The sequence below is a fragment of the Petaurus breviceps genome, unplaced genomic scaffold (assembly GCF_028583685.1).
Source record: "Petaurus breviceps papuanus isolate PSGF00001 unplaced genomic scaffold, PetGlider_PUasm1.0 428, whole genome shotgun sequence".
Lineage (NCBI taxonomy): Eukaryota > Metazoa > Chordata > Mammalia > Diprotodontia > Petauridae > Petaurus > Petaurus breviceps.
Window position 1 is genome coordinate 4,776,053 of NW_027186331.1, and position 14,414 is coordinate 4,790,466.

The following is a 14,414-nucleotide window of genomic DNA, read 5'->3' on the forward strand; positions in this document are numbered from 1 at the left end:
CGGGGTTAAGTAACTTGCTCAAGGTTACATGGCCAGTTATTTCTGGGCAGGTGCTAAGTATCTGAGCCCAGATTTGATCCCCAGGTCATCCCAACACTGGAACCAGTGCTCTTACTCGCTGAGCCACCTGGCCGTGTAACCTTGAGCAAGTTACTTAACCCCGATTGCTTAAAAAAAAAAAAAAGGCCAAGGTCTATTAAATTAAAAAGGTTTTGCACAACAAAACCAATGCAACCAAGATTAGAACAGAAGCAGAAAACTGGAAAGAAATTTTTACAGCCAGATTCTCCGATAAAGGCCTCATTTCTAAAATATATAGAGAACTGAGTCAAATCTATAAGAATACATTGATAATAATAATAATCTATAAGAAGTTGATAAATGGTCAAAGGATATGAAAAGGTAGTTTCCAGATGAAGAAAGTAAGGTTACCTTTAGTCATGAAAAACAGCTCTAAATCACTATTGATTAGAGAAATGCAAATTAAAGCAACTTTGAAGTACCACAGCACACCTATAAAATTGGCTAACAGGACAAAACAGGAAAATGATAAATGTTGGAGATGTGGGAAAATTGGAATACTAATACATTGTTGGTGGAGTTGTGAACTGATCCAACCATTCTGGAGAACAATTAGGAAATATACCCAAAGGGTTCTAAAACTGCATAGCCTCTGACCCAGCAATACCACTTCTAGGTCTGTATTCCAAAGAGATTGTAAAAAAGGGAAAAGGACCCACATGTACAAAAGTTTTTATAGCAGCTCTTTTTGTGGTGGCAAAGAACTAGAAATTGATTTCCCATAAACTGGGAAATGACTGAACAAGCTGTGGTATATGAATGTAATGGAATACCATTGTGCTATAAGAAATGAGGAGCAGGCAGATTTCAGAAAAACCTGGAAAGACTTACATGAACTGATGCTGAGGGAGGGAGCAGAACCAGGAGCACCCAGTACACACTAAAAGAGTCACTGACTTTGTTAAACTTGGCCCTTCTCAGCAATGCAAGGACCTAAAACAACTCCAAAGGACTCAAGATGGAAAATGCCGCCACATCCAGAGAAAGAACTATAGAGTCTGAATGCAAGTCAGTGCACACTATTTTCTCTTATTCTTCTGATTTCCTTTAGTTCTGATTCTTCTTTCACAACATGACTAATGTGGAAGATATGTTTTATGTAATTATACATGTATAGCCTGTATCAGACTGCATGCTGTCATGGGGTGGGGGGGGAGAGGAAGGGGGAGAAAATTAAAAATTCAAAATCTTACAAAAGTGAATGTTGAAACTAAAATTACTTTAAAAAATGAAAAAAAGCCAAGGCCTCCCACTCTGTCTGGGGTCATTTCCAAGTCTGTATCTCACCACTGTGCCCAGATGGCTCCAGAGGAGAGAGTGAGGCTGGTGACTTTGCACAGCCCTACCTCACTTAAATCCAATTCACTTACATGTCATGGCATCACCTTCCTGATGTCATGTCACAGTACTCTTCAAGAATGAAGGACAAACAACGTGGAACTCTTTGTATAACTTTGGACCTGGTTGAGGGGTTGCTTCATTTTATTGCATTGTTTTCAAGGGTCAGAGTTCCCCCCCCCCCATTGTTGACCTCCTTCCTAGTTGACATTGGAACCATTTGGGTACATGCGAAGTAGGCTTTTTACTGACCACAATATTGGCACAAGACGCTTTATCAGTCAAGAAGCGTTACATGCTAAGGGTATGAAGAGAGTCATGGATGCACAAAACCAGTCCTGCCCTCAAGGAGACTTCCTAATGAGGACTAAAGTCTACGTGGACTGTGTATATATCATCTCCGTCATCCGCCATTTTGTCACCCTGTGAAAAAAAAAAAGGCCAGACTGGTGCTACTCTATTAAAAGAAGAATTTTTTGTCTGGGCTTCAGACATCACCATTCCCTTCCAGTAAAAATGCACCCTAGACACAGGGGGGTGGGGGGGCGGAACCTGCAGCCTCGAGGCCACTGGTGGCCCTCTAGGTCCTCAAGTGGGGTGGCCCTTTGAATTCAAACTTCACAGAACAAATCCACAGGTTCCCCACAACTGCCTAGAACTTCCCAGGGAGTGAAGTCAGGCTCTCGGACTTGTGGAAGGCAATCTCTTTGCTTCCACCTTTTTTCCTTCTCTTTTCAGGACAAAAATAAAGGGTTTGTCTTCCAGCTCCTCTCCTATTCTCTAAGGTCTTTGAAAGTTTGCTGTCAATGACTTAGAAATAACCACTAGTGACTCCTTAGAGGACAGAGGATGGAGTCAGCATTTATTAAGTGCCTCCTGTGTGCCGAGTTGGAGAAGGAAATGGCCCACCGCTCCAGTATCTCTGCCAAGAAAACCCCAAGTGGGGTCACAGAGTCAGACACGACTGAACAACAGATGTGCCAGGTACTTTACAGATATCTCTTTCCCCCTTCACAACAACCCTGGGAAGTAAGTGCTATTAATATCCCCATTTGACAGTTAAGGAAACTGGGCAGGCAGCAGGGACAACTAGCTGTGTGACCCTAGCCAAGTCAGTTAACTTCAGTTTGCTTCAGATTCCCCATCCGTGAAATGAAGATCATAACAGCAGCTGCCTCCCAGAATGACTGAGGACCAAAGAAGAGGAATTAGAAAAGACTTTGTGGAAATACACGGAGGCTCTTCCTATTGAAGACGAAGTGACTTGTCCCACAGTTAGTAGCTGGGATCGGATTTGAACTCAGATCCTCCTCACTCCAGGCGAGAGCCTGACCCACTCTGCCACCCGGGGGAAGGCTTACAGTTTCCTTATCTTGTTAAGGAGAGGGAGAGGCCAGAAACAGGGAGTGGGTAGGATAAGCCTTGTGGGAAATGGCCGTGAAGATGGTCAAAGCTCAGTGAGTATCCAGGGATACTGGACCCTGGTGTCACAGAGTTTGTCCTTTGATAGGCTGGCAGAGTTGGAACAACCTTAGATCAACAGAGTGTCTGAGCTGGGAGGGGGCCTTAGAACAGGAGATGGCAGGGCTGGGAGGGGCCTGAGAACAGGGGATGGCAGGGCTGGGAGGGGCCTGAGAACAGGGGATGGCAGGGCTGGGAGGGGCCTGAGAACAGGGGATGGCTGAGTTGGGATGGGGGAATGGGAGTAGAATTTAGAGCAGGCTTAGAACAAAAAATGCTGGCTCTCAAATGGCCTTGCATGGGAAGTGGTTACCAGAGGAGACAATCTCACACGTATACAGGACTTTTTGGTTTGCAAAGTCCTCTGCATCTCCTCTGATTCTCATGATATTGTCAGATAGGTGGGACAGGTATTATCTTCATTTTACAGATGAACATTCTAAGAGTCAGAGGGCACGTGGCCCCATGTATGGTGTCCTTTCCACTCCTCCATGCCAGCCCTCTCTGAGCTGTATACCAACACTTCACCATAACCAGTCCAGAGATAGACTAATGCTAAGTGAAGGGCAGGCTGTGAACCAGACTGAAAACCTTGGACTTCACAGTGTCACACACAGTTCTTCTCCTACTTAATGGGGGGTGTTGACTTGGCTCCGGTGAGCCATGTCTGGACCAAAGGACCCTCCCCAGCTACTGTTCTCTGCCTGTTGTCTCCTCCATTTTACTGTAAGCTCCCTGAGGGCAGGGACTGTCTGCTTTTGGATTTGTATCCCTAGCTTTTAGCACAGTGGTGGGCATACACTGAGTGCTTAATTAATGTTCTAGGTGCCATTTCCACCTTATCCTTCCATTGATCATTCTCCATATTTTCATTCATGCTTCTCAACACTAATTCCTAGTTTCTTCCTCTGTAAGAGCGTATTGGCCATGCAATATTTACAGCGCCCATGATCACGATAAAGACCGTGACTATAAGTATCGCATGATGTTTGATTGCAAAATATACCAGACTCTCCAGATAGAAGATAGAACTGAAGCATTTATTTAGACACCAGAAAACCCAATCCCCAAACCAGTAAGCCGATTCCATCACAGTGCCAAAGACATTCAGAAGCCATAGTAACACTGAGAGCCACAGCATCCTTCAGCTTCCCACAAACCACCACAAGATCCAGATTTACTCACAAACCTCTCTGTCTCCTTGCCTCAACCTCCTCTCTCTCCCACAGTGTCTCTGGCTCTGACTCCCAGCTTCTTGGGGGCTCTGCTTCTCTTCAGTTAACCCCTTCCACCACAAGCTCCGTATGACAATATTTGGCCTATTAGGAGGGCAGAGTTCATCTTCACAGCAGGGAAGCTTCCTGTGGGCTCTGTTCCACCCTTCAGCAAATTCCCTCCATCACAGACTCCATATGATTACATTCAGTCTATTAGGGGGCAGAGTTTACTTTCAAAGCAGGGGAGATCTTCAAATTCCCATTCCCATTACAAAGATAAGTCTTCCCTTTCTTCAATAATCCCAGAGGGCCTGGGCTTCTCGGCTACATCAGAGGTATGAACTATAGCAGACACCTCTATTGAGTCAATCAAAGGCATTTGAATGAGGTGAAAGAAAGTCTTTGGTCATGTTGGAAGGAGTGAAGACCTTGGATGAAGTGAGGCAATGGTCCCCCAGGATGTACTGGGATTGGATGAGGAGGCTTAGTCATCCCTGGTGGGAACAGACTGGCTTGGTTTCCAGAATCTTGGGAGTGAGTCAGGAGAGAGTCGCTCTAGCCAAGCTGCAGGGAGAGAATGGCTTGGGAGTCAGGAAGAGGAGCCTGTTTCCTGTTGCCCACTTGGTCCCCTCCTTCGCCAGAGGAAGATCACACAAAGTTTAAAAGGTCTGAGAGATTTGGACTTTTCATCAGCACCCTAGCCATGTGCCCAGGACAGCGGTAAGTGGAGGAAGTGTCTTTGTGAGGAGCAGAGGACAACCTGAGTTTACAAGGAAAGGTGGTGTTAGGACCCTCTAAGGAACCTGGCAAGGGTAGCTAGGGGGTGCCATCTTCCTGAGTTCGAATCAGAAAACTGTGTGACCCTGGGCAAGTCACTTCACCCTGTCTGCCTCAGTTTCTTCATCTGTAAAATGATCTGGAGAAGGACATGGCAAACCTCTCCAGTATCTCTGCCAAGAAAACTCCACATGGGGTCGGGAAGAGTCAGTCACCACTGAAAAATGGTTAAACAAGGATCCCAGCAGAAAGCTCCATCATACTCATGGGGGGCATCTTGAGGACTTCAGCCACAGGGCTTTCCAGGAGCAGTTAATGACTGACTACCTTTGCCTCATATTCCCTAATTTCAAGTCCACATTTCTTTGGACTCTGTACTCTTGGGGGAGTGTGTCATAGACTTTGGGGAGCGGGGTATATTTTCTACTTCTTACTGTAACATCTTAAGAAATAAAGAATGATTCTCAACTGAGAATCAATAGGGAGAGGTCATTGATGGGGACTCATGAGCTATGGTGCTAGAACAGGTGCCCCCAAGGCCCTCAGGACTCACCCCTAGGACAAGAAGGGACAAGTAGCCAGCCCTGCCTGGGAGCCCTGAGCTGCCAGAATGAGTGGGGGCTTGGACGAGCGAGCTTAGAGCCTATACGTGCACATAGATAAGTGTATGCGTATCTAATATGTGTGTGTCTAATTTCCTTTTCCTAACTTATTTTTTTAAGTTTTCCTGACTCCTTTTTCTTCCTGCATTATAGTTATTTCCAGATATGCCACTCACACTCAACTCTCCTGTGACAAAGAAACCATTTAAGCATTTCTCCCTTGGAGGAGAAGCAGCTGGGTCTTCCTCAGGGTGTCTAGCCCCTCCTCTCCTCTTGGAGAAGAGCTCCACATGCATTTCTTAGCTCCTTTCTTTCTCCTCTGAGTGACATTTCCCTGCATGCCAATGCCTAAGAGAGTTAGGCCATTTGCTTCTTCACAACCTTTTCTTCTTTACTTTCACACTGAAGCCCTTATCCTGGCTTTTTAAGGAGACTATTATCCCTGATAAGCTGGAAAGTGGAGATGTTTTCCTTGATTCCTGATGTATCCCCATTAGCATCTGGAAAAGCTCCATTGAGCTCAGTCTTTCCTTGCTATAGAATCACAAAGTTTAGATGATGTAACCACTGGAGGAAATCATTGTTGTTTAGTAATTTTTTAGTAATGCACAGCTCTTCTCGATCCCTTTGGGAGTTTTCTTGGCAGAGATACTGGAGTGGTTTGCCATGTCCTTCTCCAACTCATTTTATAGAGGAGGAAACTGAGGCAAAAAAGGTGAAGTGACTTGTCTAAGGTCACACAGCAATAAGCTAGGAAGTGTCCGAGGCGACATTTGCACTCAGGAAGATGAGTCTTCCTGCCTCCAGGCTAGGCTCTCTGTGCACTGTGGTGTCTCCTAGCTGCCCTAACCTGGAGGAAAGGGAAGGCAGAAACTTCTCTTTATCCTTGCACTCTCTCATTAATTTTTCATCTTCTCACGCTCATGGAAACTCTAATCTCTCAGGAGGGAATCCGACCATCGCCTCCAGCGCTGGTGGCTCCTCTTCTCATATTCCCAGACACTTCACCAGAAGGCACAGATGCCCTTCTCCCTCCCCACTGTCACTTCCACATCTCCCTTGTGTAACCTCTGCCCTTTTGAGACAGGTCAGCGAGGCGGTGCCATAGTGGAGGGTGCCGGGCCTGGAGTCAAGAAGACTTGAGTTCCAATATGGCCTCAGACCCTTCCTAGCTGGGTGACTCTGGGCAAGTCCCTTCATTCTGTTTGCCCCAGTCTCCTCATGCGTTCTCAGCTCATCAATGACCCGAACTTCCAAGGTTTAGATTATTATTCAACTGAAGCCACTGACAAGAGTGATTAAGACCTAGCTGATATTGTGGTGGGATCTACCATTTATGTAGCAATTACTCTGTGCCTGCATTGTGCTGAGTGCTTTAAAATGATTCAGTTTCATCCTCACAACATCCCTAGGAGGTAGGTGCTATCATTATACTCATTTTTACAGATGAGAAAAGTGAGACAAATAGAGCTTATATGACTTGTCCAAGGTCACACAGCTAAGAAAGTGTCTGAAGCCAGATTTGAACTCAGGTCTTCCTGACTCCAGACCCAGCACTTTATCCACTATCTAGATAGAGGCACCACCTTCAGAGACTTGTTGTGAGGCTCAAATGAGATAATCATTTATAGTTTTTTTTATTTTAATTTTTTTTCTTTTTGGAGGGCAATTGAGGTTGACTTGCCCAAGGTCATGCGGCTAGTGTTTTTTTTTTAAGTGTCTGAGGTCGGATTTGAACTCAGGTCCTCCTGACTCTGGGCCAGCGCTCCTAGCAGCACCAGGTAATCATTTATAGTTAATATAATAATATTTATTTCTATTTAACCACAGCACTACCCAAGTACATCACACTATGTCACTTCCATGATTTTGAATCCTGGAATTCTCACTATGATCATGGCGTCTTGGTCATTGATTCTCTCTGTCCCACTCCTAAATCTATTTGTCCCATAAGTTCAGCACTGACTCGCTTATCCGTATATGAAAGCCCTACCTACCTGCAAAGGGAGCGTGCATGATTTCAGGGATGCTATCCCCGAATGGGCCACTAGGTGGCGCTCCAACCGAGCTGGTGGCTCTGAGTAGGTTCTTTGTAAACAGGGCGCAATATCCCCAGTAGCCACTAGAAGGTGCGCGCGCCCGCCCGCAATTGTCTGCAATTGCCCGCAATTCCTAGGTTCTAGGTTTGACGCGGGGGTGGTTTTCTTAATTCCTTGTTGATCAAATTCAATTTAGTCCAGGAAACAAGATGAAATGTTGCAGAAATATTGAAGTGTGAGATTCTCTATTTATAATTTTGACTGCTATTACCCATCTTGTAAAAAAATTCACTCTCTGGTCCCTTCCCTTAGCACCAATAGACTCTGACAAGGTATAGATTTTATACACACACACGCACACATATATGTATGTGCATCTGTGCACACACATATGTACACGTGTATAATTCATATCTTTGTATAAACACATATGTATAATGTATAGATGTGTACATTTATATGTATAAACACGTGTGTATATGCCCATGTGCATATGAATATTGTGTGGATATCTGTACATGTGTGTGTATAATACACACATGGCATATGGAATATTATGTAAAAGACCATGTAAAGACTTTCCCCTGTGGTGCCCACTGCCTTCTCCTCATTCACTGGTCTCCAGTCTACAAGGTTGTGCTTGCCAGCCTTTAAACTTGCCAAGCCATAGAAGTAGGACGGAGGGGGCCAGCAGCCTGAGCTGACTTCCACTATTGTGACCCTATCCTTACAAAGGAAGTCCTGCCCCACCTCTTCCTCTCTGTCCCTCTGAAGGCTGTGCTTGCTAAAGGAACTTTTCCCTCCCTCCCTTCCTTTCAACTCCTCTCACAGAATTTTAGAGCGAGTGAATTTCTCTTACTTAGTTCACTTCCCTAACTTTAAAAATGGGGAAATTAGGTCAGCAGTAAAAATAAAAGCTTCTCGAGCCACCCTTTTCCCAAGCTGAGAGCAGCACCCATTGAGGTAGCAAAGGACTGAAAACAAGATGCCCATCACTTGAGGAATGGCTGAACAGAACTGGCAAACACGATGACTGCAGAGAAGCTCAGGAAGACCTATGGCAGCTGATTCATGGAGAAGTCAGAAGAATCAGGAAGGCGTATGCACAAAGACTGCAGCAATGTCAGTGGAAAGGACAGCAATAAAACCAAGGAATCCAAATGCTATCAGAGCAGAATGACCAAGCTGGGTCCCCAGGAAAAGATCCTAGAGTGAACCTTCTTTTTCTTTGCAGAGGAGGGGATTATGGGTGTGGAATATGACATAGAATTTTGGATTTGGCTGAGATGTTGCTTAGTTCTCTGATCAATTGTTTTTGAGGGCCAAAGTTTTTTCTCTTAAAAAAAAAAACCCTTGTTTTGAGGACAGTTTTCTAGGATAGAGAGGAAAGATAGACTGGGAAATGTAGACAATGCAAAATCAAAAGATTTAAAGGTTTAAGTGGGGAAACTGAGGCTCCAAGAGGCCAAAGCAGGTCAGCCAAGCTTTTCGTCACTAGTAAGTGGTTCAATTGAACTCTCCCTAGGGATTCTTGTCCCTCCAGGGGTCTCTCCACATACCTGCTATATGGAGGGAGTAGGGGAAAAGTGGGCCGCTAGGTTGCACCATAGTGCACATAGCTCTGGGACCCGAAGCCAGGAAGACTCATCTTCCTGAGTTCAAATCTAGCTTCAGACACTTATTAAATGTGTGACCCTGGGCAAGTCACTTCACCCTGTTTACCTCAGTTCCCTCATCTTCCAAATGAGCTGGAGAAGAACATGGCAAATCACTCCAGTATATCTGCCAAGAAAACCTCCTGAAACAGCTGAACAACAGCAGGGGAAAGAGAGGACTGAGCTCCTGCTAGCTGCTGCCCCAGTTCTACATAGGACACTTTGCTCCTTCCCTCACCTAAATGTGCGGGGAACTTCCAACGATCCAGGTATTAGGACTTATGAAGATCATACCACACCAGAGTTTGAGGATGGGAACAGAGAAGCAAGGAGCTACTGTAGGTCCTGACTGAGTTCCCCATTCCAACCTCAGTTTTCTGTTCTATGAAAAAGAGAGGGGGTGAACTAGGTCCATCACCAAGTCCCTGCCCCCTCATTCATTCACTTCATGCCTTGGACCCCAGGTTCTAGAAACAGAAATTCACCAGCTTGTTTCAAGCCTCAGACACAAGGTGGTACCAGCAGCCTACCTCACAGTCTCAGTGGGTTGGTCCAAAGAAAACCAAGGCACCGTGTTAAAGGGGGAAGGGACCTTGGAGATGCTCATCCAGGCCAATGCCCTCCAATTATAAAGAAATAATCTAAGGAAATTTAACTAAGAGGCCATGGGATGGTCACAAAGCTAGGAAGCTTCTTGGTCACACCCAAGGTCCCACAGCTAGGAAGCTTTGTCCCAAGGACTCTGGCTCAGCTGGCCCGAAGGTTACTCTCTCTATTCCTCTTTATGGCCTCTTATTCACTTCACAGCAAACCTGGCCTCTACCCCACCTCCATCACCACCACCACATCCCACCAGGGCTCCCTGTCCACCCTAAGTACTGAGATCTCATAAAGAGCTGTATCTTTCCTTAGCAAGATATTTCACAAAACCTCAGAGTTCATAGGATCATAGATTCAGAACTGGAAGGGGCCTTCAGGACCACCGAGTCTGACTGTCTTACTTTGTGGCTTACAGAATTGGAGAACTGGAAGGATCTTCAGCACCCATCGAGTCTGAATCATACATAAAAGGAATCATCCCCACTGGAGCAACCCTGACCAGTGGCCACCCAACCTTTCTCTATGGGCAGCAAGGTGTCACAGTGGGTGGAGTGGTTGACCTGAAGTCAGAGTCATCTCCTGAGCTCAAATCTGGCCTCAGACACTTACTAACTGTGTGACCCTAGGCAAGTCACTTCACCCTGTTGGCCTCAGTTTCCTCATCTGTAAAATAAGCTGGAGAAGGACATGACAAACCACTCCAGTATCTTTGCCAAGAAAACCCCAAATGGGGACATAGAGAGTTGGATGTGATTGAAACGACTGAAAACAAGCTTCTTTCTGCCTGGAGGCCTCCAAGCAAGGGGAAGCCCTCCACCCTTTGAGGTGAGCCCACTTACACTTTTGGTCAGCTCTCATGGTGAGGAATTCTCTCCTGTCATTAAGCTGCAATTGTACCCTTAGTAACTCCCCCAGGTTCTTCCAGGTTCTGCTCTCTGGGATCAGACAGAACAAGTCTAAAGCTGTGTCCCCATGAACCCCTCCGACACTTGGAATTAGCTCGAATGTCTTCTCGTTTCCAAGCTAAACATGCCCAGTTTCTTTGATCAGTCCTTGAACCCTTCTGCCCCTCGGGTCCCCTTCCTCTGAGCGCTCTCCAGCTTGTCAGTGCCATGTGGCTTGTCCCTAGATGGATCTGAACCCAGGCCTTCCTCACCCTACCTCCAGTGTCCTGCTCATGATGCCAGGGCAGCTCACAGTCCAAGTCTGATTCGAACGTGCAGGAACCATGCTTCTACAAGCGTCAAGTTAGATGTCCAGCCTCTTCTTGAAGACCTCCCCTGAAAGGCAGACTCACTAGCTGCCCAAGTGGCCCCTCCCACCTCGGGGCAGCCTCGTTGTTGGGAAGGACCTCGGGTAGGAAGCGGCCCCTTTGTGACATTCGCTCGCTAGTTCTCATTTTGCTTTCTGAGCCAAAAGAGAGCCCATCGAACCCTTCTTTCGCAAGCCTGAGCCAATACCAAGACGTTGCCCTCAACAGCCTAAAAGGCCCCTTCCGCCCCAAGTCTCCGTCTCCTTGCTATGTGGTCTGGCTCCTCCAGCCTCCTCCTTCAAGCGCGGTGCCTAGAGCTAAGCCCTGTGGTCTAGGAGGCATCTGCCCAGGGCAGAGTGTGGCGGGATGAAGGCGCCCTTCTCTCCAGGGCTCCCGCTCCAGATGACGCGCGTCGGGGGCCGCCCTCTCATGACGCTGATTCACAGCTGGCGCTAAAGTCCCAGGTCACTTCTCTTTTTCTGCATTCTTCATCTTTATCATGTGCGCCATGGCCGTGTGTTTGTATTAGACGTGTTGTATATGACCCCTGAATGTGACATCACTCATGTCAAGTCAACAAGCATTTATTAGGCACCTATTGTGTGCCAGGCACTGGGGATATAAAAAGAAAGGAAAAGACAGTCCCTACCCTCGAGGGGTTCCCAGTTTAATGGAGAGACAGCACGCAGATGACAATGGACAAACAAACCATATACCGGATAAACTGGCTGTGATCCCAGAAGATGAAGGAGGATCGGGAAGGTTTCCTCCAGAAGGCAGGACTTTAGCTGAAAGTGAAGGAAGGAGGGAGGGAGGCAGGAAGGGAGAGAGGGAGGTACGGACGGAGGGAGGGAGAGAGGGAGGGAGGAAAGAAGGGAGGGAAGGAGGAAAGAAAGGAGGGGAGGAAGGAGGGGGGGGAAGAAGGGAGGGAGGGAGGAAAGAAGGGAGAGGGAGAGGGAAGGAGGGAGGGAGGGGAGGGAGGGAGAGAGGGAAGGAGGGAGGGAGGGAAGAAGAGAGGGAGGGAAGAAGAGAGGGAGGGAGGGAGGGAAGGAGAAAAGAGGGAAGGAAGGAAGGAGGAAGGGAGGGAGGAAAGAAGGGAGGGAGGGGAGAGAAAAGAAGGGAGGGAAAGAGAAAAGGAGAGAGGAAGAGAGGGAGGGAGGAAAGGAGAAAAGAAGGAAGGAAGGAGGGAGGGAGGGAAGAAAGAAGGAAGGAAGGAATGTGGGAGAGAGGAAAGGAGGGAGGGAAGGAGGAAAGAAGGAAGGAAGGAAGAAGGGAGGGGAGGAAGGATGGAAGGAAGTATGGAGAAAGGGGGGAGGGGAGGAAGGAAGGAAGAAGGGAGGGGGAGGAAGAATGGAAGGAAGGATGGAGGAAGGAAGGAGGGCAGGAGAGAGGAAAGAAGGGAGGGAGGAAGACAAGGAAGGAAGAATGGAAAGAGGGAAGGGAGGGAGGAAAGAAGGGAAAGGGAGGAAAGATGGCGGGAGGGAGGAAGGAAGGAAGGAAGGAAGGAAGGAAGGAAGGAAGGAAGGAAGGAAGGAAGGAAGGAAGGAAGGAAAGAAGGGAGGGAGGGAGGGAGGAAGGGAGGATGAGAAGAAGGATAGAGGAAGGAAGGAGGGAGGGAAGGAAGAAGGAATGATTTACACTTTAATTTCAATGAATAAAAGGTCCCAGTTTTCCAGTCCCTCCCCTAGGTCTCCACCAGGCTGGTGTGATTGTTCAGTCATTCTTGTTGAGCCTTGTCACTGTGTCTTCTGCTTTTCTGGTCTGGCTCCCCCAGTCCCTCATTTTCATTCTTTCAGAAAGATTTTCCCAGATTACTTAATATTCCTTGTCCATAACTCCATTACAGAAACTTCTCTGTCAAGGACTTGGGATTTAGTGTGCAGGGACTCCCACTTTCAGCACAGAGCAAACCGTCTCTAATTCACAATCATAGAGAGTTGCCTGAGGCTGGGAAAGGGTCACAGCTCACAGATCAAAAGCTGGGAAGGCCCTTAGTGGTCATAACTTTACAGAGGTGGCCTTTGAGCTGAATCTTGGGGTCAGCTAGGGATTCTAAGAAGTCAGGAGGGAGGGCACTCTAGGAACAGAGGATGGCCAAGATTGAGTCACAGATGCATTGCATGAGGGACAGCATAGAGGCCAATTTTATTGGATCCTACAATACTGAAAGTTCACCTAGGTGGTGCAGTGGATAGAATGAGACAATGTTTACATGTGTAAGTAGACACAAAACCATTATGAGTTGCCTTGGGGGGAGAGGGCCCTAGCAGCTGGGAGGACCAGGAAGTGCTTCCTAAAGAGGATGGCACTGGGGCTGAGTGTTGTCGGAAGCCAGATTCCAAAGGAGGACAGAGAGTATTCTAGGCATAGGGCACCACTTGGGCCAAGGTTGGAGGGGAGTAGGCCAGTAGAGCCTGTCTGACCAAAGATGGGCTGTAGAGTTGGGGAAGCAGAGTAACATGGAAGGAGAATGGAAAGGTAGGAAGGGCCAAGGATACAAAGGATCTGGAGGGAATTAGAAGCCCCTGCAGCTGCTGGAGGGGTGGGCATGACATGGAGTGTCTGCTTCTGCAGGGAGGGAGGATCCATTGAAGTGGGGAGAGATTTGCCAAAGAAACAGCCTAACCAAAGAAATGGCTAACTGAGCCATTCTCTTGGATGGTAATCATTGGATAGTAATCTGGCCTTTTAGTATCCACTAAGTAGGTTTGGGCTAAAAGCCTACTGAGAGCCAGTGTAGACCATTGTCCAAAGGGAGTGGACAACCAGAACCCACCATCACATTTTCCTGGAGCTGGATGGCCCCTTGGTCTCATAGGTCCATGTTCCTCCCTAGACAGATAGGGGCCAGGATGTAGTGCCCAGAACACAGTAGGCACTGGACAAATGGTTATTCCCATCCCTTCCATTCATGACTTTTAGCAACAGGGGCTGGGCTTCCAGGTCCTTTTCAGCACACTGTGCTACTACAGCCTGTGTAGACAGAGTAGGTAGTTACTTAGGTGGAAGACAGGTCCCCCAGCCCCAGATTTCTCCCCCTTCACTGGAGAGCATGCCTGCTTCCAGAACCCAATTACATTCGAATGCATAAAGCCCCAAGGGTTAGGAATATCGGGGTGAAACAACAGGTCCTTTCTCTCTGCAAACTTCCCATCTAATAGGAAGCACACAACATGGGCACAAAGAAATCTTAACACAAGGTAGACTGAGGCTGAGGCAAAAGAAGAAGCCAGACAAAGCCCCCTAGGAAAGTGTGAGGCAGGAGTAGAACAGAGATGGCAGAAAAAAGGCTGGACCTGGAGTCAAAGAAACCAAGTACGAATCCCGACTCTGCCACACACCAGCTATGTGAATGTGGGTGAGTCATTTCACCTCTTAAGGCCGGCAGGTGG